The sequence below is a fragment of the Elgaria multicarinata genome, chromosome 3 (genome assembly GCF_023053635.1).
Source record: "Elgaria multicarinata webbii isolate HBS135686 ecotype San Diego chromosome 3, rElgMul1.1.pri, whole genome shotgun sequence".
Classification (NCBI taxonomy): Eukaryota; Metazoa; Chordata; class Lepidosauria; order Squamata; family Anguidae; genus Elgaria; species Elgaria multicarinata.
In genome coordinates, this window is record NC_086173.1 from 89,736,023 (window position 1) to 89,762,284 (window position 26,262).

The 26,262-nt window shown below is 43.6% G+C and overlaps 1 protein-coding gene across 6 annotated transcripts in view; it reads right to left on the reverse strand.

Moving 5' to 3' along the window:
• Positions 1–26,262, reverse strand: part of TNIP1 (TNFAIP3 interacting protein 1) — a 71,095-nt gene that overhangs the window by 38,942 nt on the left and 5,891 nt on the right. Inside the window, exon 1 of one of the 6 annotated variants that reach the window (XM_063120871.1) lies at positions 24,963–25,052. The exons of 4 other annotated variants lie outside the window; for them this stretch is intronic. The gene's annotated coding sequence lies outside the window, so the exon portion shown is untranslated. Of the gene's footprint in view, positions 1–23,449; positions 23,472–24,962; positions 25,053–26,262 lie in introns of those variants that run through there. One more of the 6 variants, XM_063120872.1, reaches the window with a different exon arrangement.

Below are 26,262 nucleotides of genomic sequence, written 5' to 3' on the forward strand. Positions count from 1 at the left end.
ACAAATGACATCTGCTGAAATTCCCTTTCCTACCCAACTGTTAAAGATACAGGAGTCCTGTCCTCCTTTCCATATGGTCACCCTACCTAAACTGGATACACCAACTCACCACTGACAAGTACATGTTTTAACCTGGTGATGGCAGCATCCGGGAGAGCTCCCCCGCCCCACTCCTGCATAATTGGGAGAAGTGCAGAGGCTCCCCTTGATGACCATTGAGCCTTGGAGATACTGAAAGCAGCAAGACTTCTCACTGCTTTCTGAGAGTCTCTGAGGCTCAGTGAATGGGGACGAGCCCTCTCCTTCCCTTCCCAGCTGAGAGTTGGGGAGGAGGACAAGTAACCCCCAGCCCTAGATCTTGAATACAGTGGGATGTCAAATAAGATCCTGCCCCTTCCTCTGCAGGGTGGGCAGGGTCACAAAAGGAGCACTAATTGTAGCCAAACTGTGTTGGCACGTTACTACTGCAAATGAGTACTACTCTGATCTACCAGTAGTCACACCACATCACAAGGCACAACTTTATTTGGCACTATCGGTTGCTGCATAAGATAATTGTTCATACACAAACATGTATTAAGACAGGGCCAGGAGCAAAGTTAGAAAAACCTGAATCGAGTTCTTGCTGCCACTTGCTTCTAGGACGACATTCCATGGCCCAACCCAGACATATTCCCCAGGTGGAAAACTGACTTTTTATTGGTTTTTGCATTCTCAGATCATCTTGAGAATAACCCCTGAGTAGTTTGCAGGGTTCAAACAATTTCATCTGGCTCATCATTCTACAGGCAGAGACAGCCATGACCAAGGTTTTTTTAAAAAAAATCTCCACGGCAGCCTTCCCATACTCTGGGTTTGGTATCTGAGAACACAGGCCTGCCCATGAGGAAAAGAATATTCCTACAATCGTTGCCTGTGGTTGTGGACCCAAAAAATTAATAATCCAAAATAGTTATCTTTCGGTATACCACGCCTGTCACCCATATGCTCATCTCTGAATTCCTCTCCTCTACGTCTTTTAAAGTTATGAATAACTAGTATGTGCACAGCCCTAAGGACGCAAGTGCTACCCGCATCTATTTCGTACATGGGCCACAGGTGATCTTGTGTGCCTTTAACTCCTAGTGGTGGTGGTGGGGGAAATCATAGAAAGGACATACCCCCAACTGAGTCTGAAACTTCACTTAACACAACAGCATTTGCCTCTTTGTCTTTTGAACTCTTTGTCTTGTGAACCGCCCAGAGAGCTTCGGCTATTGGGCGGTATAAAAATGTAATAAATAAAATAAATAAATAAATAAAATAAACTCTTCACCATTGTAATCGCTTTCTCAACCATTGACCTGTTTGCAGAGCCTCTTTAGAGGTTATTGCCTGATTTCCTTTGACCTGGCTTAGCACACATTCACTTAGCTATTGTTTTGTTTTGCTAGAGTATACTCATATTTCAGCTTAGAGACTCAAAATAAATTGGAATACTTCAGTTTTGGAAATGTTCTCCAGCAAATGCAGGTTGTTATTTATTGTGCTGGCAAATGCACAATAAATTAAAAGTTTTAAAATTAAATGCCGATGTTTTAAAATTAAATGACAATTTAATTTTAAAACATCAGCATAAAATAATAAATATGACCTATGCAGTGACTTGTAGCAAATTATCTTTAGATCAGTTAAGTCATCTTGTTGAACTTTTTAAAGATGTCAATGAAGATTCAACACAGGTTGCTTCTAGAAAACCTTGATGCAAGGAAGAAAGGTGCCAAAATCTCTTTCACTTTTAGGCATTGGGTTTAAAAATAAAATCTATCAGCAGAAACAGAAATTCTTGCAGCATGAGTATATAATGGAGAGAACTGCCATGAAAGATGACTCCGTTAATACACATGGTGCTTCTTTGTAAACCCTGGATAAGTTTACCAAAGAATCCGCAATCTCTTTCTTCATTTTTAACTGCTGAAAACTTTCCTGTTTCATCCAATGCAATTGACTGACAGTGGAAGAGAAAGTGAAGAACTTCTTCACCAAACTCACAATCAGCTTACAAATTTATTGCCACAAAATATGTATGTATTTATTTATTTATTGCATTTTTATACTGTCCAATAGCTGAAGCTCTCTGGGCGGTTTACAAAAATTAAAATCATAAAACCATTCAAAATATAAAACAGTATAAAAGCATAATATAAAATACAATATAATGAAACAACCAGGATAAAATCAAGCAGAAATGCAGAAATTAATACAGATTTAAATTACAAATTTAAAACACCAAGTTAAAATTTATTTATAGACTGTTAAAATGCTGGGAGAATAAAAAGGTCTTCACCTGGCGTCTAAAAGCATATAATGTAGGTGCCAAGCGAACCTCCTTAGGGAGCTCATTCCACAGCTGGGGTGCCACAGCAGAGAAGGCCCTCCTCCTGGTAGCCACCTGCCTCACTTCCTTTGGCAGAGGCTCATGGAGAAGGACCCCTGAGGACGACCTTAGAGTCTGGGCAGGTACATATGGGAGGAGGCGTTCCTTCAGATAGCCTGACTGATGGTGTTTTGTTACATTTTAATATCGGGAATCAGACCTATTTGCCATGGCTATTAGCTATGACAGTTAAAAAGGGAATCTCCCTATGCAGATAAAGTAAACATCAGAATACCAGATGCTGGAGACAGGCAACAGGGGAGGTTTGATAATTTCCTTCCTTCACCCCACTCGTTTCGGTCAGTTGATGCTAGCTGCGCTGTGGGAAAGAACGGGGGGGGGGGGGGGAAGGGCAAGTAATGCCAAATGCCTGCTCATACAAGACTGTTCCAAACTGGAATATACACACGCCTGAGTCAATTGTCAGCAAATGTCCTGTGGGAAGGACCCTGATGAATTCCCGATATTGCCTTATTCTGATTTAATGGTGGTATTTTTGTTTTATCTGGAAGCCACCTTGGAAGGATTTGTAACCATAAAAGTGGGATGTGAACAGGGCCAGCGCTACCATTAGGCCAAGTAGTACCATTAGGCCTAGGACGCAGATCTCAGAGGGGTGCAGTACGGCCCTTTAAGGGTCACAGTTTTATACAAATTAGCTGTTTTAAGGGGGAAAAAACATAATAAAAGGAAAATGTAATAGTTCAGAAACTCTTCTTGAACAGCTGAATCGAAGTTGGCAACTTTTGGGTGGGTGGCGGCAAGTAGCTCGCTTTGCCTAGGGCGCAAAATAGTCCAGCACCGTTCCTGGATGTGAATAATTTGAATAAATAAATAGAGCATTGAGGTTCCCAGTAAACAAGAAATAATAATTCTCTGGTTTACAGATCAAGGACATTAAAATGACTCACATAAGTCTTTCCACATACACACAAAAGATACTGGATAAAATCCAACGTAAGTCCTACTGAGAGTAGACCCATTGAAATGAATGGGACTTATGTCAGTCATGACGTGGATGAATGACATCCCAGTCATTTCAGTGGGTCTACTCTAAGTAGGACTTATGTTGGATTTTAACCACAATGTCTCCCCCATCCCCAATTATGGCTTGCATAAGTCCCCCTGCCATGGGCTGAATCTCACTAAATTTCCCATCAAGCTGTTCCCCATTAGCCTTTTTGTTCCTTTTGGCTTTGCAAAAATATCATACTGATCAGTACTAGCAGGGCTATTTGTATTCAAGCCATGGATTCTGGGTCCCTGAGAATCTGAGGCTTTATTTGTTTAGAGGAAGTTTCTAGCCCTCATGGCTACAAAAACGAATCTTCATAGAATCATAGAATAGCAGAGTTGGAAGGGGCCTACAAGGCCATCCAGTCCAACCCCCTGCTCAATGCAGGAATCAACCCTAAAGCATCCCTGACAGATGGTTGTCCAGCTGCCTCTTGAATGCCTCTAGTGTGGGAGAGCCCACAACCTCCCTAGGTAGCTGATTCCATTGTCGCACTGCTCTAACAGTCAGGAAGTTTTTCCTGATGTCCAGCTGGAATCTGGCTTCCTTTAACTTGAGCCTGTTATTCCGTGTCCTGCACTCTGGGAGGATCGAGAAGAGATCCTGGCCCTCCTCTGTGTGACAACCTTTTAAATATTTGAGGAGTGCTATCATGTCTCCCCTCAATCTTCTCTTCTCCAGGCTAAACATGCCCAGTTCTTTCAGTCTCTCTTCATAGGGCTTTGTTTCCAGACCCCTGATCATCCTGGTTGCCCTCCTCTGAACACGCTCCAGCTTGTCTGCGTCCTTCTTGAATTGTGGAGCCCAGAACTGGACGCAATACTCTAGATGAGGCCTAACCAGGGCCGAATAGAGAGGAACCAGTACCTCATATGATTTGGAAGCTATACTTCTATTAATGCAGCCCAAAATAGCATTGGCCTTTCTTGCAGCCATATTGCACTGTTGGCTCATATTCAGCTTGTGATCTACAACAATTCCAAGATCCTTCTTGTTTGTATTATTGCTGTGCCAAGTATCTTGTAACTGTGCCTTTGGTTTCTATTTCCTAAATGTAGAACTTGGCATTTATCCCTATTAAATTTCATTCTGTTGTTTTCAGCCCAGCACTCCAGCCTATCAAGATCACTTTGAAGTTTGTTTCTGTCTTCCAGGGTATTAGCTATCCCACCCAATTTTGTGTCATCTGCAAATTTGATAAGCGTTCCCTGCACCTCCTCATCCGAATCATTAATAAAAATGTTGAAGAGCACTGGGCCCAGGACTGAGCCCTGCGGTACCCCACTCGTTGCCTCTCCCCAGTTTGAGAAGGTTCCATTGATAAGTACTCTTTGAGTCCGATTCTATAGCCAACTGTGAATCCACCTAACAGTTGTTCCATCTAGCCCACTTTTAGCTAGTTTGTTAATCAGAACATCATGGGGCACTTTGTCAAAAGCTTTGCTGAAGTCAAGATGTATGACGTCCACAGCATTCCCACAGTCCACAAGGGAGGTTACCCGATCAAAAATTGAGATCAAGTTAGTCTGACAGGATTTGTTCCTGACAAATCCATGTTGGCTTCTAGTAATCACTGCATTGATTTCAAGGTGTTTACAGATTGACTTCTTTATAATCTGCTCCAGAATTTTCCCAGGGATGGATGTCAGACTGACTGGTCTGTAGTTCCCAGGTTCCTCCTTTTTGCCCTTTATGAAGATAGGGACAACGTTAGCCCTCCTCCAGTCATCCGGCACCTCACCCGTCTTCCATGATTTTGCAAAGATAATAGACAAAGGTTCTGAGAGTTCTTCTGCTAGCTCCTTCATTACTCTAGGATGCAGTTCATCGGGCCCTGGAGATTTGAACTCATTCAAGGAAATCTTTGACCATTTGTTTATCAATCTTAACCCTGTAAAATATATTTTGGGAATTTGCACCCTGCTCTTCAGTCAGCAACATCTGAGGGTGGGTGGGTGGGTCTAAATTGGTAGAAAGCAGTCTGAAAGCAAGAATTATGAAACGTATGGAAGAAAAGCCTTAATGAGAAAGAATCAGCAGGTCTCCTCTACAAATGGAAGCCCTGCCTCACCAAAAGTTTTTAGGATTGGGGGGTGGGGGCTCGTGAGCCTCCAAAGCGCGCAGCAGGGGCTTTCGCAGCCCGGCTCATAGGAGTGCCCTGCGCAAGCGGTGTGTGTGTGTGAGCACTTGTGGGGTGGACCATGCTGGGTCCGTAAAGCCCTACCCGCAGCAGCTGGGGCCCACCCCAGTCTGCAGCTCCAACACTGGGAGGAAGGCCGGGGCGCATCACCCCAGAGGAAGGGACGAAAATGAGGAAAGATGATTATGTCTCACAGGATGGGGGATGTGCGATAGAGTTTGTGGGTCGCCTTCATGTACTCTTGATAGCAGGGATGGGTTACCCGTGACCCTTCAGATGTTGCTTGACTGCAACTCCCATCAGCCCTAGCCGGTTTAGCCAATGGTGAAGGACTACAACATCTGGAGGGCCACAAATTGCTCATCCCTTGCTTACAAAGCCTTACTGGAAGTATTTGCCAGGCAACTGTTAGAACAGGACGCTTAACTCTTTGGTCTGGTCCAGTAGGGCTGCTCTTATGCCTAGGCTTTGAGTTCTCAGTCAAACTCAGTCTCTTAGCAGCAACCCCTCCCTTAAAGAAGGACAAAGGTGAGTTGAACTGCAGTAAGTGCAACGTCCTAAATTGGACAGACAAGTGGCACCCACAGAAAGCTCACAGGTCGCAACGTGACCTGTGCTACATAACGAAAGCAGCCAAGATCTTGGCTTCTTCTTCGGAGGCATTTCCCAGTTTACACAACCTGCCTGTCAGGATTCAGGAATGCTGGGGATTTTCCAGCTAAGAGTTGAAACCTGGCAAGATCCATGACCACAATCACAATCAGATCTCCGGTGGTTAGAGTGCAGGATTCCCCCCCCCCTTGCAAAGTAAGGCTTGTAAACAGCTTAACCAGCAGAGCACTGTCATCAGTATCCCCCCTCTCAGCATTAACTTCTTCAATTACATTTGCAGATTCCATGTTTCTAGGTATTTCTTACTGCACCAAGTAAAAACTGGGACTCTCCTATTCGTTTATGCCTTGGATACATTGACTACGGAAGTGATCCATTTACTCCCCAACCCTAAATGTCTGTATTCATCATGAACCCCAATTGTTTCAATCAAGTTTGCTCCCAGAGGAGCATGCAGAGACACATTGTTCTTTAAACACTTTCCCGGCCTTGTTTAATAAGATTCAGCCCAGGGTGGAGGTTTTAGGGATCGTTTCCATAGGGCCAAGTCCCTAATGAAGTGTACTGAAGATGTATAGGCTTTTCTTTGTATCTGTATATTTAAGGTTGTATTCAAGATCATAGAATCATAGAATAGTAGAGTTGGAAGGGGCCTCTAAGGCCATTGAGTCCAACCTCCTGCTCAATGCAGGGATCCACCTTAAAGCATACCTGACAGATGGTTGTCCAGCTGCCTCTTGAAGGCCTGTAGTGTGGGAGAGCCCACGACCTCCCTAGGTAATTGGTTCCATTGCTGGCTGTAACAGTCAGGAAGTTCTTCCTAATGTCCAGCCAGAATCTGGCTTCCTGTAAGTTGAGCCCATTATTCCGTGTCCTGCACTCTGGGATGATCAAGAAGAGATCCTGGCCCTCCTCTGAGTGACAACCTTTCAAGTATTTGAAGAGTGCTATCATGTCTCCCCTCAATCTTCTCTTCTCCAGTCTAAACATGCCCAGATGACAGCATGCCCTTGGATGTCCCTCCCCACACTTCCACAAATGCATAAACTCAGACTTCTGTCTTCACTGAGTACATTTCAACTCCCAAACTGTTTTTTTCCTCCAGCACCCTTGAATAGGTAAACATGGCCACCATGCTCATTTAAGAAAAAAATATATATCAAGGATCCATGAAGGAATTATTAACAAGTTGCTCCTGTCCCACCACAGCCCCTCACCCCACCATGCACTCTCAAAATCTGCTGTGGAGGGCTGGGAAACCCTCTAAATTTGGGGCTGGCACTGGTGGGGGTGGGGGTGGAGAGTGGGAGTTAAATACTCCTGGATTTACTCCTAATCCTTATCTATTAGTCTAGAAAAAATAGCATCTCCTCACCTAGCAGTTCCAGCAGTCTGTTTTGGGTCTCAAAATACATTTTCTTTTGTTGTTGTTTGGACGGGGGGGCTGTGAAAATGCAAGCACAACACAACCATGAAAGCCAAATGGGACATCAGGAGAGAGGAGATTGAAAACAGCACACAAGGGTGAATGGCTCTTATGCCTTCAATTTCCAAAGTCCTTGGTTCCCATAATTTAGTATAAGGGGATTTCCCTTTAAGGAAACCAACTCAGCTTTTACAGGCCAGACTGCTAAGGGGATGTTTTGAAAGACAAGAATCCTACTTCGGATATGCCTTCTCAGACGGGTGGCCACTTAGGCAATGGCCATAAAAGGGGAAATGCATCACCAAGAAAAGCGGGTCAAAAAAGAAAAAGGGGAAAAAAGGGGGGAGGGAGAACACATATTCCCATAAAAATGGCATATTTGCATAAAAATTGCATATGCCATTTTACACGTATAGATGCAAATTTAGAAATAATTATTATACCTTCCTCAGAAGTGTAACACAGCTCATCATAACGGGGAAGCCTGCGGCCTGTGTGCCTTGCTCAGCCTGCTGTCCAGGCGCTGCTGATGGACAGTTTTAAGGCCTTCCTTCAGATGGTTCTTTATCTTTAAGCCAAACTTGAACGGGAGAGCCCTTCAAACTGAGGACTATCCTCTGTGAAGAACGACACAGAGCCAGCCTACTTCTCAGGCTCGTCTTTAGTTCGCATTGTAGCGCTGTAGCCTTTTGCAATGGCCTTGAGCTCAAGAGAAAAGTTAACAGAAACACATGCCAGGACCTTGCTTGCTCTCCAGCGAAACAGGAAGAGGCCCGGATGGTCCTTGGGAAATACCCGGGAAATAGTAAAGGATCTCTTTCGGGCAGGCCTGCACAATGTGGAACCCACAGAGCTGGATGTCTCCTGCCAGCTTGTCACACCCTAGCAACTTTCCTGTTTTTGCAGATGGCAAAGACACAATCACCCTGCTTCTGGAATATGGCTGATCAGCTGTGTTTGTCTAGGTGGGTCACAGATGGGCAGGTCTGCTTTCAGCCTCTTGATTTACTGGAGGACAGGTGGATGTGTGGTCGGCCACCGGGATGCCAACCCAGGTAACTTGGAACACATTCAATAGTACTCCAGTTTTGTTAACCACCAAGCCAAATGCAGTGCACCAACATGTGTCTGGAAGCCCACAAAGAGCTCCAGAAGTTTTCCAGGTTTGCAAAAGACAAGGATCTGTCAAGTCACAATATGGAGCTGACGGGCTGCATTTTACACAGACCTGGATTAGAGACACAAATGTCCCATGGTGTGGGGCCTGCTTAGCTTGATGGGGGGGGGGGGGCTTACAGTCAAATACAAATCTTAATACTGATCAGAAAACAACAATCATAAAAATGATCCAGCAAAAGTAGCAGCAGAAGGATCCCTCTACTGCAGAGGTCCTCTCCTTTTCGGGACCGGTGGGCACATTTGGAATTTTGCACCAGCCTCCGGTGTACCTTCGGCATAGTCCTGCTAATGGAACTATGCTACCACTGAGCACCCCCACCCAATGCTGCTGCCACTGCTGAAGCCCCGGTCCAGTTGCCCACCCATGTGCTCACCCCTCTACCCCTATCCCTCCCTCCTGTCTGCTTGCCAAGCCATGCTCCCCTCCCCCTTCAAAAAAACTCAACACCCAGACCCTACACACCATTTAAAAAAAAACCAAAAAAATGCTGCTCAAAATGTAGGTTTATTTCTAAAAAGCCTTTTCAACTAGTGTGCCACTTCCCAGATGGAAGTGCTTGGTTTTAAGTCTCCAGCAAAATGCATATCATTACTATTATAATGCAACACAAAAGATGAAAAACTTAAGAGAAGTGATGGCGCAGAGAGCTAGTAAGGGTGTTTCCAGAGCAGTCTGGTCACCCTCATTTCAGTTCCCCCCCTTACTTCCCTGGTACTAATCTTTGTAATTCCATAATGAAGAAATACGTCGGGTAAGATTGTTTATTTTCTTCCCCTCCCACCCCCTAAATAATGCTTATGCATCCCTAGACACTAATAATTAGATGCAAGTACGCCAAGCTAGTACAAGACACATCTTGCAACAGGATCATGAAGGAGCTAGTTGAGTGATTAGCAAGATGTGTAGGTGACTGGATGTACAGGTGCTTTGGCACGTACTAAGAATTAAAAAAAATTGACTAACCACAATAAAAACATTGACTAACCATGCTGTTCCTATATATGCAATGTTTCTTTGCTTTGCTTTTTCACGATTTATTTTCTGTTTTGTTAATATTCCCAATAAAATAAAAATAAAATAAAAGGTTGTGCTTTCATACATACAGCCCTACCTAGCTGCAAGTAGAATCTAGGGGAAGCAGAACACCTGAGCTGGTATGGACTATACCACGGTAGGGAAGTCGAAAGAATCCATCTGGGCAGGGGGGAGGTTTCATCAATTCAGCGCTCTGAACTTTGGCTCGTTTCCCCATGAGCTGCCCCAACTGGATCTGCATCAAGGTGGGCCTGTTTGTGGAGTTTCCAGGCCTTTTTTTTCAAGTTTGTATAAACAGAAATTTATACAAATTTGTGCAAATGATGCAATTTGCAGCTGCAATTTGCCCAAATTACGCATTTTAAAAAAAAACTGGGAAAAGTTTCAGGAAAAACCAGCAGCTTCATTTGCAAATGCAAGCCAAGTCAGAAATGCCATGGAAATCCAGCAAGCCCCAAAAGGACCGGATTTCTCAGTGACGGACATCCGTATACTAAGGGTGCCAGGTGTTTTGGATTACAACTCCCAATGACTGACCATTGGCCATCCTGGTTGAGGCCGATGAGAGATGTAGTCCAAAACATCTGGAAGGCTCCTTATTACCTATTATTATAATTATTATTATTATTATTATTATAAATAATAAAATAAAATTTAAAATTATAAATAATATTAATAATATTATAAAATTATTATTATTATTATTATTAATAATAATAATAATAATTTACATTTCGATACCACTCCATAGCTGAAGCTCTTTGGGTAGTTTACAAAAGATTAAAACATTAAAAATGATACACAAAATTTAAAGCTGTAAAAACACATATACCACCCCATAGCAATATATATCTAAAAACAACTTTGAGCAATCAGCCAAACCTAAAAAATAGATCCAGGATCAATTAAAATCTCATCACATGCTGCTAAATGCCTGGGAAAAGAGAAAAGTCTTGACCTGGTGCCCAAATAATAGCAATGTTGGTGCCAGGTGGGCCTCCTCAGGGAGATCATTCCATGGACTCTACCATCTCTTTGCACAATTACCAGGAGCAGCTTGCATGGCAAATTGCCAGCCTGAATGCACCACTACAAACCTTCCAAAAGAAAAAATGGTCTGTTGTTAGCCATGCTCACTCTAAAGAGAACCTCCATGGGCAGAGGCAATATACCCCTGAATGGCATACATCTGAAATGCTGAGAGTCCTGCCTTTGTGCCCTGCCCTGCCTTTACGTTTCCCAGATGCATTTGGCTGTCCACGGTTGGAAACAGAATGCTCAACTACACTGTCTGTTGGTTTAATCCAGAAGAGTTCATCTTGCGCTCTTATAGCAGAGACCATTGGTGGTGCTTGAAGTTAAACTCCTTATAAGGCTTTGCACGAGACCCGCATAAAAGCCTTCTGCAATTGGACAGCTTTTGCATGATTGAGGAGATGGCAATGGTGACAAATGACATAAGCAGCAGCACTCGCTCGGCTTGTTTGCACCAGTATCCTCGGCACAGGACGGATTCATTCCAGCGCTCCTGCTCTGCACAGCGCCCGCTGCGAGAGCCAATCAAGGAGAAGTCGGCAGATTCAGGCCCAGCTGACAATGAAGCAGAAAGCATATCAAAGCAGTGAGACAGAGTCACTGCCTCACCAGGTGACCCATGAGTAAAGCATCTATTTCTGGAGAATGCGAGCAACTGACAGGAAGCTGCTCAAGAGATGTAGTCTGCGACCTTTGATAGAATATTTGAAAGAGACAGAGAAAAATGATGTATTTGTTTGTGGATTTTAGATTAAGAGGGGGAAAGGGAAAAGAAACAACTCTGTGAATCTAATGTATGTAAATTATGTGGAAGGGCAATTAAGAAATTAAGGGGCATTTCTGGCATGAAGAGGGCAAAAGAAAAATGTATCCTAACCTCATCCCTAAATGTTTTTTAGTGTAACTGTAGTTGCTATATGTATGTGTGTGTATGTATTATGTGTGATGTTCGTTTAGATGTTGTTGGAAAAATAAAAATGATAAAATTCAAAAAAGAGAAATGTAGTCTGCGTGTGTGTGTCCCTCTTGAGTGTGCCAATCACATAGAGCACAAACGCCGCTGCCCCCTCTCCCCTCTCCCCCCCCCCAAGTAGGAGACCTTCCTTTCTGCTGAAACTGAAATTTGCCAAAGCCAATCAAAAGAGGCAAGTTGAACTGTTGTAATTTGCTTCCTGAACTTGTAGCGATGCCCACCAACTTGGGACACTTTTAAAAGGGATTAGACAAATTCATGGAGGATAAGGCTATCAATGGCAACCAGTCATGATGGCTATATGCTACGTCCAGGATCAGAGGCAGTTTCCCTCATAGTACCAGTTGCTGAGGAACTTGAGCAGGAGGATGCTATTGCGCTCATGTCCTGCTTGTGGGTTTCTCAATCAGGCCTCAGGTTGGGCAACATGAGAACAGAATGCTGTATTAGATAGGCCACTGGTCTGATCCAGCACGGCTCTTCTTATGTTCTTAAATCAAATCCACACAGAACTGTGTTTATAAATAATCCTTAAAGAAACAGCCTAGTGGAGCACCAGTTTCTGCACATCTAAAACTATGAAAGAATTGAACTAATTTAACTGTAACTGATGCAGCCATAACAATTCTAGCCTCCAAAAGCTCTTAGCATGACTAACCCATTTGACATCCTTACTAGTTCCATCATAAACTAGCTAATCCAAAAGGCCTTTGGAATATGAGAAGAGGGCAGCAAAGCCACCTTGATCTTAAAATACGCAAGGAACTGCCATCCTCACTGCATTACTCATACACCAACCAACGAGCCAGATGCTTTCAGTAGTCTGCCAATGCAGAGATCACGTGCGTGGCTGCAAGTGTGCGCTGGGTTTGTAAGTGCTTTTCTGTCATGCAATGTTCTTGCTCTAGATTCCACTGTTGCTAAATTCGTACTCCCACAGTTGAGAACTTTATCTTTCTATAAGTAAATTGTTAGCTGGCAGAGTACGGGCCATTAGGTGATACTCAAGGACATGCAATAGAGCAGTGGTTCTCAACCTGGGGCACTCCAGATGTGTTGGACTGCATCTCCCAGAATGCCCCAGCCAGCAGAGCTGGCTGGGGCATTCTGGGAGTTGTAGTCCAACACATCTGGAGCGCCCCAGGTTGAGAAAGGCTGCAATAGAGGGTTTCTGGCTTTTGAAAACCAGCATAACTTGTACACAGTGAGCTATAGAATGGAGATGATCTCCACACACAGAGATGAACATCCCCATCCCATCTTCCTTTAAGAAGCCAAAAGGTTGCACAAATACAGCATCAGAGTAAATACACCGTTGCGGAGAGTAAAAATGCCTTAAAGTTAAAACAGATCCAAAGGCCTAGGAATATTCAAAAGTCTTCACCAGGCACTGAAATGAAGGCAAGGTAGGTACCAGACAAGCCTCTCTTAGTAGGGCATTCCACAGCTAGGGCACTAGCTCACTCCCAAAAACAACACAGCAGCACCTCACACAGCAAGGGTACTCAGAGAAGGACCTCCAAGTATCTCAAGGTTATGGTGGAGGGCAGCCCCTCAAGTACTCATAAAAGGGCCTTGATGGGCAAAACCAACATTGGTCCCGGAAATGGACTGGGAGCCAGCGAAGATGGTGAAGCGCTGCCATTGAGGGGCTCATAACAGAGCCAGTGTGGTGTAGTGGTTAGAGCACTGAATTGGGACTTGGACGATCCGAGTTCTATTCCCCACTTGACCATGAAGCTCACTGGGTAACTTTGGGCCAGTCACTGACTCTAAGCCTAACCTACCTCACAGGGCTGTTGCAAGGATAAAACAGAGAGGAGGGCGACTATGTAAGCCACCTCAGGCTCCCTGCAAGAGAGAAAAAGGCAGAATAATAACAACAACAACAACAACAACTCAGTCCCAGTTAGCAGTGTCGCAGCCATCCTTTGAGTCAACTGAAAATTTTCAACAGGCAGCCAGCCCCATGCACAATACATTGCAGTAGTCCAAAGACACACACCCATTGCACCCGTCCATATGGTTGTGTTTTTCACCTGCATTTTATAGCATGCTCCTAACTCATGGACGTTCACAGGTCGTTCTGACGCCACCATCAGCTTCCTGTGCGTCTCCCGCTCCATTTTTCCCGTTCTAGAACTAAAAGTAAAATCTCAGAAAACCCAAGTCTTCTCAGATAAATTGATATTTGTCAGGTTTTCCTGCTGTGTGCAGGCAGAGTTGCGCTACAAAATGCCCACTAGAGGGAACTATCTCATTCAACTGTATTGAGGCTATACAAGCCATGTGGTCGCCGCTCTCTCCCTTGTGTAATTACAGCTTCTTGCAGAACTGGAAGAGATGCAGGACGCAGAGCCACAGTAAGGGAATGCAATTCCCCCACCACCACCATCTGAAGAAGCTCAAAAAGGTAAGCAGGTCTAATGGTAGAATCCCAAATAAAGAAGCGGCTGTCACACCAGTGGGAATATGAGGGAAGGGGATCTTTGGGCTAAACTAGGTATATGCCTGCCCTGTTCATATATAAAGTGGGTGTGAAGTGCCAGAGAGGGTTTTGTTTGTTCTTTGCAGAAAAAGTAGCACACAGAGAAGAGAGGACTCTCCATTGCATTCCATTTCAGGGGAATGCAGTTCCCAAGAGCTTTTCCGAAATGGAATTCAGCCCACAGGCCAAAAGAGGTTCAGCACCCTGCAGCAGAGTGGTAATGGAGTGGGATAAAATGGGTTTCACACCCCTTCCCCATGTATTTCTTTTCATGAAGAGCATAGAAACCGCTCCCCCGTTTTATACATGAAGGGAGGCAGACACATGGAGATGGGCCCTCAGATATTTCTGGCTCATGTCCTTGTTCCCACCAACAAACTCATATTGTCTGAATGTGTTCACTGGGACATTCTGAGGGGTATATAAAAAGCAAAAAATGACCATTTCATGAGTAGGACCAAGAGCAGTCACCTTGGCTATTTTTTTCTTTTAAAAAGACATGCAAAGATGAAGAGATGCTTATTTTGAAATCATGGCGTTGTCAGGAAGAAACACCCCCTCACACTAGATCATGAGACAGTAGTGTCTGCAGAGTTGTGAAAGTCGAGGAGAAACCGCAAGGTAACTCAACCTAGCCCACCTTTTCTCCACTTTGCCTACCGAAACGACTGTGCCGCCAGCGCAAACCGGCCCACAACTCGCCTCAAAGTGTTAGACACAAAAGTACAAGACAGGAAAGAGCTGGGGGACAGGAGTGGGAGGAAAGAGCTGGGGGACAGGAGTGGGTGAAAGAGAAGTCAGGGGTTTTTGTTTTAAGACTGAAAAGCAAGGAAGGAAGGAATGGCTGGCAAGCAGAAAACCCACACTGCAGCTTCTGGGAGAAGATTGGATCACTGAGGTTTTCAATCCCATGTCTTAAAGCAAGGGTGGAAAGAAGAATGATGATGATGATTTACATTTATATACTGCCCCCATAGCTAAAGCTGTAGTTGTAGACCTCTGGAAGATTTGCAATAGATCAGCAAGGGGCTTTGACTCCAAAGTGCCTAACAAGAGCAACAACTAAAAAGCATCTCGTTCTCCTAAATTAGGTTGCACCTTTTGCTCTGCCCAGATCTTTTAGGGTGGGGGCGCAGGGGCAGCAGAAGGTCATATGAATCTACTGGAGGGTCCCTGGAAGAATTGCAGTGGGAGAGCAAGAATTTCTGACTCCTAATTGTTTAATAATAACAACAGCAACGAAGTGACTCCCCCACCGTTCACTCCAAATTATACTATTACAAGGAAGAAAGCTTGGCGTAATCAGGAGTGGATTTCTGTGTGAAAGGACTGCAAGCTCCATTCAGCCCTAGTAGCCAAAACAAATTCCTGCACTCAAAATTCACTAATCCTTAAGAGATTAGCCAGTGTCCAAGACTACACTAACATGCCAATTACCTCTATTGGCATTGGGCTACAGATGGTTTTCTCTCAGGTCTTTTAATCTGAATCTGTATTTGTTTTTATTCTGAATATACCAATGCAGCATTAAAAATGTGTTTTCGTGTTTTATTTTTGTGAGAACTGATTTAATTGTGAGCTGCTCTGAAAATTGTCAGGCAATTAGAGCAGAATATAAATATCTGTAATAGATATATAAAATAAATACAAATACTCCATCCTGGAATTGCTACCTCGGTTACCTCTCCAATTCAGAAACCCTGCACATTTTAAGCAATGGATTTTGCTAAGATCTTGCTCAAACATTGCAATTTGGGTGCAAAAAAACATCAACATAAACCAAAATATACAACCAAAACAACCCACAGCAGTCTTTCTGACATAAGTCGTCCCAAGAACATAAGAGAGATGAAGAACTGTTTCCAGGAAATATGAACCAAGAGCTTTCCCCCAATTGGGACCCTCCAGATGTGTTGGACAACAACTCCCATCATTCTCAGCCAGATTAGAGATGGCTGTTCTAGGGGGCCACAGATCCAATTCCCAACCAGCTTGTTCCAGAGCATGAATCAGAGAACCTGAACGCCATATGAAAGAAAAAGGCAAATTAAAACAGAAAAAGAAGAAAACCCTACTGCAACCTCCATTGCCATGGGAACTGCAAAATGATCATAAGATTTCAAGAAAAAGGAGTTCAGATGATGGTAGGTTATTATGAGCCACAGATAAGAATATAGGTTCTTCACACACTGCAAAGAAAATATGGAATCACAGTTGGCACTAATTAGGTGTTACAGAGTAGTAGATTGGAGATGGTGTACCAATAACACAGGAAATTAGAGCAGATCTCTAATTTGTGGGAATTTTTCACTTTTACACATGACAGCACAGTTCTAAAATTCATTTTACTGAACAAGCCAAAAAGAATTTTTGCAAGCCCTACTGAATTGGCCATTTTTGTGGACATCCATATCCTTCCACATAGAAAGGATGGTTAACAATCACATTTATAAGAGAGAAAATTGAAGGCTACAACAGAGCAAGGCTAAAAAAAAAGGGGGAAGGCAAATGTCACAGAAGAGCAGACAATAGTGCTCTTGGCAGATTTATAATGCCAAAGACAACTCTCTAGTATGTAGAAAGCCTGGCACAGCTACATCTGTTGGCTACACTGTTCCTTCCTCCCACTAGCCCTGCCTTGCACAATCTGCAAAAAGATACATAGTACACTGACCTTTCTATTTAAAAGCCCACACACCTACTTACACAAGTGTAGCAAACTACTGTAGTAAGCAGTGAAAAATGGCATGTGCTGGGACATATGGGTCTGAGAACGTAATGCTGCCAAGACCATAATGCCCTTATGTACAAATATATGGTGCAACCACAATTGGAGTAATATGTACAGTTCGGCTGACAGCACTTCAAAAAGGGTATTGTATTGCGGGGGAAGGTGAAGCAATGGGCAACCAAAATGATCAGGGTTTTTTGGAGCAATTTCTCTACGAGAAAAGATTGCAAGACTTGGGGCTCTTTAGCTTAGAAAAACGTGAGTAAGGGAGAACATGACAGAGGTGTATAAAATCATGCAGGCATGGAGAAAGTGGAATCCAGGTCAGCTAGTGAAACTGAAGGGAGGGAGATTCAGGACAGATAAAAGGAAATATTTCTTCATCTAGTGCACAACTATGGAATTTGTTATCAAATATCATCATCATTCTTTATTTACAGTCAACAGACCAATACAAAACAAGAAGACACACAGTTCCATAAAGCAGTGCAAAGTGAGAACAGGGAAGTAAGGGAAGTGATACAAAACCAAGATACTGGATTTTTATTCCATGTTTTTTGGGAAGGGAGCAGGATCAGGTTATTAAAAGCCTTGCATAATGAAAAAGGGAGGGATGCATAGGTGATGAAGTTGCTAATCTGTGGATTTAAACAAGATGTGGTGAAGGACACAACATTCGATAGTTTTAAAAGGACATTAAAATTCACAGATCACAAAGCTAGCAAAGTCTGCTATTCATGACCTCCAGGATCAGAGGCAGTATGCCTAGGTATACGAGTTGCTGTGGAACATGAGCGGGAGGGTGCTACTGTTCTCATAGCCTACCTGTGGGCTTCCCATAGGCACCTGGTTGGCCACTGTGCAAACAGAATGCTGGACCAGAAACGCATTTAGTCTGATCCAACATGGATCAACTTACGTTCTTAGAATTTTATCTGCAACTTGTCCCTGTTCTCTTTAGTTAACTGGATGATGAAAAATTTGACCTGATACCTGTATTTCCCCCCAAATGGGCAAAAAGCAGCATCGAGAGAGTGATTATATATATTTTTAAAAGGGGCTGCAAGAAAGTATATGTGCATTCCCCTACCCCACTGTCTTCAGTCAGTAAATTGGGTGGGGAAGAAATGGTCCTGCGAGGTACCCAATCACTTTTTCTTGTGGTAAGCAAGACCACAAGGCCTGATCAACTTGACCAAGAAACCGTGACGGTATTAAAATTAACGCCCCTCTTCACACATTGGTTTCACAATGAATGGGTTCATACAACACAACCATCCCACACTCAAGACTGAGTATGGGTTTAGTGTGAGTTGTCACTGAACCATTGGTTGTTTTATTGTTTGAATCCAGTCATTCTAACAAGCCATGTATTGCTAGCCACAAATATTCCATGAAGAGAACCCATGGTTTGTTATTGGGTTGTGAATGTGGGTTATTTGTGGTTAACAAACCATGGTTTTTTAGATGACTGGATTCACAACCCACAGTCAGTGGGTCAGTGACAACCCACGCTAACCCCATACTCATACTTGAGCATGTGTTGTCATCTTGTGTGAACCCAGGAAGAGAACCCATGGTTTGTTGCTGGGTTGTTCATAGTTAATAACCCACAGTTAAACCATAGTGCCGGGTTTTCAATAAAGACAGCCTATGATTCAACAACAACCTAACTTTCAACCAATATTCTGTGTTGTCATTATGCGCCAACCAGGTCATTATGGCATTAGGACTAGTAAGATCAGAGCGCATTCTTCAGCATATGCTGTTCTCCCAGCATAGTCCAATAAAAGCACAGAGGGGTTTGATGTACAGCAATAGATAGAGAGACATCTTCTTATAATCAAAGCTGCTAATGGGAAGGAGGTACAAGCCTGTGTCCAAGAGGCTTCAGGCAGTAGTTGAAATGAGCCTAAGGCCCCATTCACACACACACACAGGGGGAGGGTGGTAGGGTAACTACAGAACAGGAAGGGGTTAAGAAACCCACTGCAAGTTCACCCATCACATGAGCAGCAACCCCGTGCCACCCCATGGCTCACATACCCCTCCCCACTCTATGGGTAGATCTGCGTGCCCCCACTGGCTGCCGCTAATCCCAGTGGCCATCACAGCAGGGAAAGGTGGACACCAGCTGCTCTATCCATCACTATGTGAAGGTGACCACCGAGGAAGTCCATGCTGACTAGAGCATCGCCAGAAGTGGTGGATGCTCTTGCCAGCTAGCTCTATGATTGGCCAGGATTTTTTCACAGCTGGCGCAACCGATGAGGGACCCTACACATCAAGCACAAACCACCCCTGCAGCCCATTACCCCTACTGCAGAAGGTGGTTATGCAGGGTGAGTATTTGAATAATTGTTGGAGAGAAAACCCACCCACACACACTAAGCCACTGTGGATCACCTGTTTGAGTGATCCACGGTTGCGTAGCATGAGATCTGAATAGGCTCTGAATGAGATGTATAAAGGCAAACCTTTATCAAGTACAAAAAGCTTAAAGACCCTGGGTCAGTGGTCGGTTGGTCATACCCTGCTCTGGAAGTGGGATTAAAGGGTGTTTGGAAGATTATATTACAGCATGGATGGCAAACCTCAGGCAAGGGGGGCAAATCCAGCCCTCTATGGTTCCCCAGATGGCCCCATCCCCTTCCTCCCAAACACCAATCATTTGTTAGTGTCTCAGCTTTTGTGCAGTTCCCCCCATTCCAAAAGACCGAGATGCCTCACTAAGGCTTAGTTACTGCCAGGTTTTTTGCTTGGGTAATTTTGTATTTTGCCCCTGCCTCCTTTCCCTTTGGCCTCATGTCCTTTGCCTTCAGTCAGGTCCACCACTGGAATGCAGCCTCCCAAGATCTTCTCCAAAACTGAATTTGGCCCTCAGGCTGAAAGAGATTCCCCAGCCCTGTATTAGAGTGTCCGGCGTAGGAGGTATAATTTCAGTCTGAAGAAGGCAAGGATGGAATCCATGGATTAAAGAGAAAGGCGAGTATTTTGGGGTGTACAGTGTCAGATACCAGACAGGGAGTACTAGATTTATTTTTTGAGGACTGTAACATTCCCACCACCACCACCAATTTGGCTTTGCTGGATAAGAGTGTCTCAAAATATACCTCCATCACAAACCTACTTGTCTATCTCCATGCCTTGCAAGGAGGACTACTAAGAACGTCAGACTATCCATTTAAAATATGAATCTATGGCGTTTTATAGCCTTTACAGGAAAATCCCAGTACAAGATGCATGCTGCAACACTGGAAGAAAAGGATTTAGCCTGGTGAAACACAAGGATAGCTTGGAAGGCTACTCTATCAGAAAGCTACTCAAAAGTGAACCCTTCCAAGATGATCTCATTCTCAAAAAAAGAAAACTAAAAGCGATTTCAGCCTTGCTTATAGCGTCAGCACGTAACCCGAGAGTCATAATCCCATCTGCTCCATTCCCAGAATAACTCTTCAAGTAACCCTTGGATTGCATGAAAAGAGGAAAGCAGGATTATCAAACCACTCGTGTTTAGGAGGGCTGGGCAATACACACAACCAATAGCACCCCTGGGGGAGGTAATAACACTGACATATTGAGGCTACAATACTATGCCTTGTGAACCGCCCAGAGAGCTTCGGCTATTGGGTGGTATAGAAATGTAATAAATAAATAAATAAATAAATGCCTATTCACCTTGGATTAAGTCCTACTGAACTCAAGGCAACCTACTTCTAAGTAGGAATGGACAGGGTTGCACTGTTAATCTAATAATGCCATCAATGAAAGTGCTTACACACCAAAAATACCAGTGCTAGTATTCCAATATTATTGTGGTGGTATTTAATAATCTGTATTGCCTGTGCCAAGAGCAAATGTAGCTTGGGGGAAATGAGTAAACTAGGGTTGAAGATCTTATTGCTTAAAACTCTGAAGACCAGGAGTGGGCAAGCTGTGGCCCTCCAGATGCTCTTGGACTGCAAGTCCCATCACCCACAAAATTGGCTATGCTGGCTAGGGCTGATGGGAATTGCATTCCAACAACATCTGGAGGGCAACTAGTTGCCTATTCTTGCTAAAGACCCATGGGAATGAATAGCTGGCATGATAGGACTCTTAAAGAAGCAAATATATTCTCAAAACTGCCCAGAGAGCTCCGGCTATTGGGCGGTATAGAAATGTAATAAATAAATAAATAAATAAATAAATCCAACTTCTATGTTAGAAGTAAAAGCATATTAGAATAATAAGTAAAAAAAAATTGACAGACACTAGAAGGTGCATGCCTGCACTGCTGCTGTTGACACAGTGTGATTGTGCATCAACTTCATGCTGACTCACATTTAGCCTATGGGATTTTTAAAAAAATTGGCCTATAAAACAGCAACTAACTACCCATCTGCAATGCCCATTACCTGTGCAAAGATGTGAGAATGTCCACAGAATGTACTTGCTACCCTGTTGGATGACCACTTCAGCAAATTCCCACATAGAAAAGTAAAAGTGGAAACCCCTTGGATCTGTTTTAATGCATGCTTTTATTTATTAATTCATTTATGATGCATGATATAATCAAATCTCTAAGCAGTTTGCATTAAAATGCATATGCTTTACAATAAAGCCAAAATTAAATTTAAAACATTATAGCAACAACAACAACACAACAGAGTAGTGTCATAGTCCGTTACAGGCTAGGTAAAACCCATATAACCAGAAACATTTTCAAGAGGTATTTGAAACTTGGCACAGTTTCTGCTTCTCAGACCATGCATGGGAGAGTGTTCCAGAAAGTGAGTGGCACTAAAGAAAATGCCCATTTTGTGATATCCTATAGGTCATGGAACAACCATTAATGCCTCTTCGGAAGATCTCAGGGTTCAGCTAGGAATATATAGGGGCAGGCGTTCTGCTAAATATGCTGGACTTGCATAGCTTAAGGGTTAGGTATGTCAACATAAGAACCTTGAACATGGATCAGAAACCTAATAGGCAGCCAGTGCAGTTCTTCTAACACAGGCATTCTTTTAACACTGGGCATCCTAGCTACTGCATTCTGTACTAGCTGCAGCTTCTCAACCGGGCACAAGGCAGTCCCAAATACAGCACGTTATTTATTTATTTAATTACATTTTTACACAGTAAACATTAAAAATATACAAAATTTAAAAACCATCAGAGACATAAAAACAACAGTATAAAAACAGCAGCATCCATTTAAAACAACAATTCTGGAGTCCATTAAAAAACAAACTTAACGTTCAATGCCTTTAAATGCCTGGGAGTAGAGGAAAGTCTTGACCACGTTACAGTAGTCCAGCTGTGAGGTTACCAGTGCATGCATCACAGTGGCTAGCCTATCCCATCCAGGAATGACTGCAGCTGGCACCCCAACTAAAGGTGATAATGGGTACTCTGACACACTGAGGTCACCTGAACCTCCAGTGACAAGGACAGATCCAGGACAATGTCCAAACCCCGTGCCTGCTCCTTCAGCAGGAGTGCAACCCTGTCCAGAACAAGCAAACACCCTAATTCCTGGACCTGAATCCTATTTTATCAGGATTCAAGCTCAGTTTTTTAGCCCATAATCAGCCCATAATTGTAGCCAGGCATTGATTCAAAATGCACATGGATTCTCCTGATACAGATGTTAAGGATAAATAGTCCTGGGTGAGATCAGCATACTGCCCCAAATCAATTAATAATCTCTCCGAAAGGCTGCATATAGATGGTGAAAAACAATGGAGGCGGAATACAAGCCTCTGGCACCCAAGAATTCAACTGCCAGAGGTTGAGGCACAGTCACCCAATGTTATTCTCTGGAACTGACTCCATCCGTAAGAGCCAAGCCAGTGTACTGATATAGTCAAGCCAGTAGGATACTTCGGTCACCTGAATCAAAGGCCACTAAGAGTTTGAAAAGAAGTAACAGAACTACACAGTTAGACCACAGCAAGATTATGATGTGCTTTACCCTTTCCTTGACTATAATTTTACAGTGGTATAAACAATATGAGTTTACATTTTGAAGAACCTGAGTTAATGTTTATCAGAGTAATCGCTCTTAAAGTTAAGCTATACCTTTCTCTTCTTTCAAAGTTACTCCCCATGAAATATTTGCAGGTAACTCTGTAGCAAGTCCAAATATGTGAATTCAGACTTCCAACCCAATTTCATGCATTTTTACTCCCACTGGGGCAGTCTTCCCCAACCTGGTTACCCTCCTGATGTTTCAGATCACAACTCCCAGCGTTCCTCACTATTGACCATGTTGGCTAGGGCTGGTGGGAGTTGGAAGTCCAAAACATCTTGAGGGCACCCAGTTAGGGCAGGCTGCATTTGACCATATTCCCAAGCAAGCATGAATAGCACTGCAGACTTAGGTTCACTATCACATGCATACTGTAAGCACTTACCCTCAGCTTCATTTTCCTCAACTGTAAAACAGAGGAAAAGTACCTAAAGAACAAGAAAATGATCTGAAACACCCAGATGATATAATAGAAAGGGTGTTGGGCTTGTACCAAGGAGAAATGGGTTCAATTCTCTGCTCAGCCAAGAAACTCACTGGGCGGTCACTATCTCCTAACCTAACCTCACGGTAATTATATGAGCATAAAATGGTATGTTTATTTATTTATTTATTTAGAATATTTATATACCACTCCCCATTGAAAAATTTTGGAGCGGTGTACAAGATAAAATGAAAATAAAAACAGAGTATATCCCCTTCTATGCTATCCTGAACCCCTTTGGAGGAGGATAGAACTAACATTAATGCATGAAGTTAAGGCTATAATGCTATGCACATTGACCAGGGAGTAACCTTCAATGCAATCAGTAGAACTATGTGAAAATTATTGGGCCCTAGATGTTGTAAGTATCTAGGCAGGTCAACTGCTCGAAATTAGTAAATTGTTTTATTCATTTACATGGCATCACAGCCTGGCATGATCTTTCCACCCATGCTTCCAAAACGTGTTCACCTCATTAACATAAGAGATCTGACCTCCTTTTAAACAAGAGAAGGTAATATTATGTGAACAGGAACCGAGACATGCACAATGTTATTGTCACTACTAGGCTCCTTTTATCTTTTGAAAGAAAGTTAACCTCTGGACCAGACCTAAACCTAACATCTTCAAATTGCCCGGGGAGCTTCGGGCAGTATAGAAATGTAGTAAATAAAATAAAATAAAGGTGACAAACAGCACACAGTATGTACATTCACAAGCTTTGTCTTCAGTGCTAACCACTTTTATTACTCACTCTGGTGTTCAGGATCACAGCACAAACCTACAGCTGCCTGTTCTGCTGTCTAACAGGACAACTATGATGTACACAATGCAAGTAAGAAGGAAATCATTTCCCAAACAGAAGAAACTGGTCCAAGTTACAATTTCCAGAAAGTAACTATGTCGATCCGTTGCAACAAAAACAACGAATAGTCATACAGCACCTTAAAGACTAACACATTTATTCTAGCAGAAGCTTTCATGGAGCAATATATGAAGTGAGCTACAGTCCACGAAAGCTTTTGCCAGAATAAATATGTTTGTCTTTAAGGTGCCACAACGCTCTTCGTCGTTTTGGGATCCTCTGTCACCTTCAGGAGCAATACATTCGCTTCTCAAAGCAGAAATAGAGCCAGTCTTTACTGGGTTGATCTTGTTTTGAAGGACTGTGCCCTTACTTCCACAACATATGAGCGGCACCCCTTACATCTCTCCAGCAAGTCCCACTTGCACTCAGCATCAAGTCCCACTTGCACTCAGCATCCAAGTGGAGTCTGGTAACGATGCTCTCCCGAGCGCTCAGCACAATACGCCTCCCTCCCTCCCTCCTTCCAGGGTTATCACCCCGGGGCAACGGACTCGACTTTCGCCCATGGGAGCAAGCGCGGCAGAGGGGCGTAAGAGCTGGTCCTACCTGCCAAAGATCTCGGGACGGGGCTCCAAGCAGCTCCCGGATCTACTGCGTTTGGCACCGCTGACATCTCGTCTACTTCCTCTCCGCCTGGGCTGCCCAAAGGAGGAAGCGTGACTCACAACCGCCTACTCGGAATTTCCCCGGGCGTGTGATTGACAAGCCGAACAGCTAATCAGCAAACTTCCCCTTTTAGCACAGAAGATCGTCTCAAAGCCGCAGAGATAAGCGAGGCTCCAAGCAAGGGGAACCCCACATATGGGCTGGCATCTGCGGTTGTATTGTTAGCCTGTAGGCGCTGGCATGAGCAGAGATTCAAGATCGTCGTTTCTGCCGACAACTGCCTTCCTCCAAGCTGGTGCACTCCGGTTGGGTTGGACTTCAACACCCATCAGCCCCAGCCAACATAGCCAATGGTTAGTATGGTGGGAGTTGTCGTCTAAAACAGCTGGAGGACCCCAGGTTGGAGAAGGTTGCTAGGTATGTTGTTCTCTAACCAGCTGCTGTGGCTGCAACATGCACACTTACATGGGAGTCAGCCCCAATGAATTTCCTCTTATACAAGCAATAGGATAAAGCTGCGCTTGACCTGACCTTTACCAATGTTTGTTTCCTTTGCAGGGAGTCAGGAGGAAGGGAAAATCGAAGTTTGCTCTGTATTACATTTTCACCTGTTTCTTAAGCTTGTTTCCTTTTTTATTTTTATTTATTTAAAAAAGAGCTTTATTTACAAGATAGGCCAATAAAAGAAACCTCAATGACATTTGGTGAGAAACAATACTTTTGTCTGTGCTCAAGCAACCAACAAATCAGAACAAAAATCAAGCAAGCATATGCATTCCACAGAATTCTTCCATCAACAAAATAAACATAAGACAAAGCAAGTACAAACGGTAGTGGCTGAAGCAGACTGATAAGATTTTATCTAGGCCCAGATAACAGATGCTGTAGGCTGGTTTATAGGGGCTTGTGTGACAGCCTTTCCTCCTCATAACCCGTGTTCCTCATAACCAGCTTTCCTCAACCCAGTGCCCCCCGAGATGAGTTGAACTACAACTCCCAGTATCCCCAGCCAGCATGGTTGGCTAGGGAAGCTGGGAGTTGTAGTCTAACACGTCTAAAGGGTGCCAGGTTGGGGAAGGCTGTATATTCCAGGCTCATTTAATCTTTTGTGCTATTATTATACAAGCTCCAGCCTAATGGAAATAGTTTAATATCATATTACAATTACATAATGTAACTGAGGCAGTGGGGGAGAGGGCTGTGTCCTGCTGTTTATCCTCTTTTTAAAAAAATGCCTAGA